This window comes from Monodelphis domestica, chromosome 1, assembly GCF_027887165.1.
Source record: "Monodelphis domestica isolate mMonDom1 chromosome 1, mMonDom1.pri, whole genome shotgun sequence".
NCBI classification, from domain to species: domain Eukaryota; kingdom Metazoa; phylum Chordata; class Mammalia; order Didelphimorphia; family Didelphidae; genus Monodelphis; species Monodelphis domestica.
Window position 1 is genome coordinate 554,269,338 of NC_077227.1, and position 2,586 is coordinate 554,271,923.

Below are 2,586 nucleotides of genomic sequence, written 5' to 3' on the forward strand. Positions count from 1 at the left end.
AACCAAAAAGATATTCAAATATTGTGGAACTACAATCAGTATTACACACAACCTAGCAGCTTCTACTTAAAAGTATCAAAAGGCATGAAATATGATATTAAACTAGGCAAAGGATCTAGGCCTACAAGCAAAAATCACCTATAAAGAAAAACTGAGCATAATACTTGAGAGGAAGAAATGGATATTTAATGAAATAGAGGAACTCCAAGCATTTCTTACAAAATGGCCAGTGCTCAAAAGAAAATCCATGATCTAATTCAGTACTCAAAAGAAGCATAAAAAGGTAAACAATAACATAAAAAAACCTCAAGTGAATCAATGCAGTTTAACCACATCCCTGCATGGGAAAGTGGTAACTAGGTTACTTAAGATTTCCATAGTACAAGAAATATCTAAAGTATTTAAAATATTCAAAGTAATCAAGGGAAATGATGGTGTTGTATTAATTACTAGAATAGTTAAGATACTTATAATGCAAGAGATATTTAAAATATACTTTAAGGATAATCAAGGGAAACAATGGGATTTAAACTAATGAAATTACTAGTAAGGTGATTATGTACCTAAGTATACCTAAAGATAGTACCTAAGATACCTAAAGTACTTAGGATGTTTAAAGTACTGAAAATATTTAAGAAATTTAACAACATTAGGGTAATAAATAGGAGCATAAATAAAACAGAGAGCAGGAAATAAGTTGAATGTGATATTATTTTTTAAAATCAAAGAATAAAAAAGTAATCAACCATGAAAAGAGGAAAGGAGAGAGAGTTAGGGTAAATTATTTCACAACAGAAAGCATGAAAAAATGAAATAAAATGAAAAAAATGAATATAGTGGAAGGAAAGAAGAGGAGTTGGCAAACAATGCCTGAACCTTACTCTCATCAGAATTGACACAGAATGGGAATCCATACATAGGTATAGAAATATATCTTACCCAATAAGAATTAAGAAGGGGATAAATTTCAATTGAAAAATCTTAAATAAACTACTAGTAAGGAGATTTCGGCCATATATCACAGAAATCATACACTATGACCAGATGTGATTTGTACCAGGAATTATAAATCCAGTTCAATACTAGAAAAACTATCAGTGTAACTGGCCATATAATAAGCAATAACTACATTATATCAATAGAAGAAACAAAAGCCTTTGAAATCCACTCCTATTTAAAAAAAAAACAACTTGAAAGCATAGGAATCTATGTATGGTATCTTTCTTCAAATAAGTCACTTCTATCTAAAACCAAAAGCAAAAATCTATAATGGGGTGGGGGGGATTGCCTTCTCAATAACATGAAGAATGAGGCAAGGATGTCTATTAACAAAACTATTATTGAGTACCAGAAGTGCTAACTATAGCAATAAGACAAGAAAAATAAATTAAAGAAATAAAAAATAGGCAATAAGGAAACAAAACTATCAGTCTTTGTAAATAATATGATGGTATACTTATAGAACCCCAGAAGAACAATTAAAAAACTAGTTAAGATAAGTATCAATTTCTGCAAAGTTAAAGGATATAAATAAACTGATACAAATCATCAGCATTTCTATGTACTATCATCAAAATCCAGAAGCAAGAGACAAAAAAAGAAAAATCCCATTCAAAATAACAAATAGTACTTCTTTTGGCAGCACATATACTAAAATGAAAACAATACAGAGATTAGCATTGCCCCTGCACAAGGATGACATGCAAATTCATGAAGTATTCCATATTTTTATGTTTTAAGAAATGATGAATGGGATGATTTCAGAGAAAACCTGGTTAGACTTATGTGAACTGATGCAGTGGGGAGTAAACAGAATGAGGAGAACATTGTATACAATGACAGCAATATTATAAGGTAATCTGTAAATTAATTAGCTATTTTCAGCAACATGATTCAAAATAATCCCAAAGGCCTCATGCTGAAAAATGTCACCTGCTTACAGAGAAAAAACTGACAGTCTTAATCCAGACCAAAGCATACTATATTCCACTTTCTTTCTTCATATTTTTTGTTTTCTTTTGTTTGAGTTTCTACAAAAGGACTAATATGGAAAAATGTTTTACATGACTGTATATGTAAAGTCCATATCTAATTGTTTATCAACTCAAGTGAGGGGAGGAGAAAGAGGAAAGAAGGGGAGAATTCAGAATTTAAAATTTTTTAAAAGAATGTTAAAAATTATTTTTATATGTTACCTGTGGAAAAAATTATTAAAAAAAGTTTTGACCCTAAGAAATTTTATTGAAGAGTGGGCACATACTCTATGAGCTGGCATGGAAACATTTGAGGAACACAAACCTAGAGAGCAGTCTTTAGTGTTTTTGTTCTATTCTGAAATATCTTTGCCACATGAAATGGCTTCTCAGGCTTACTTCTTGACTGTTGATTCTTCCTTTCCCTTCAGTTAGGGAAATCATGCCCTTTTTTCTACTTGAATGTAGCCTTTAAAAGTTCTTTCAGTTAACCAAAGTCCTTAAAAGGGTAATTAGAAAGCATGAGCTTTTAGCATAGATAGCAGTTCTCTTAAACCAGATAACTGCCAAGCCCATTAAGCTGGTCACTGATATGGTTTATAGACCCAGTCTC

The 2,586-nt window shown here is 30.9% G+C and overlaps 1 non-coding gene across 1 annotated transcript; it reads left to right on the forward strand.

The window, feature by feature from the left end:
- The first annotated feature begins 1,626 nt into the window (after positions 1-1,626).
- On the forward strand, positions 1,627-1,730 carry LOC130456594 (U6 spliceosomal RNA). The gene has a single exon (XR_008915665.1). It is a non-coding gene; the product is annotated as a U6 spliceosomal RNA (small nuclear RNA).
- Positions 1,731-2,586: the final 856 nt, after the last annotated feature.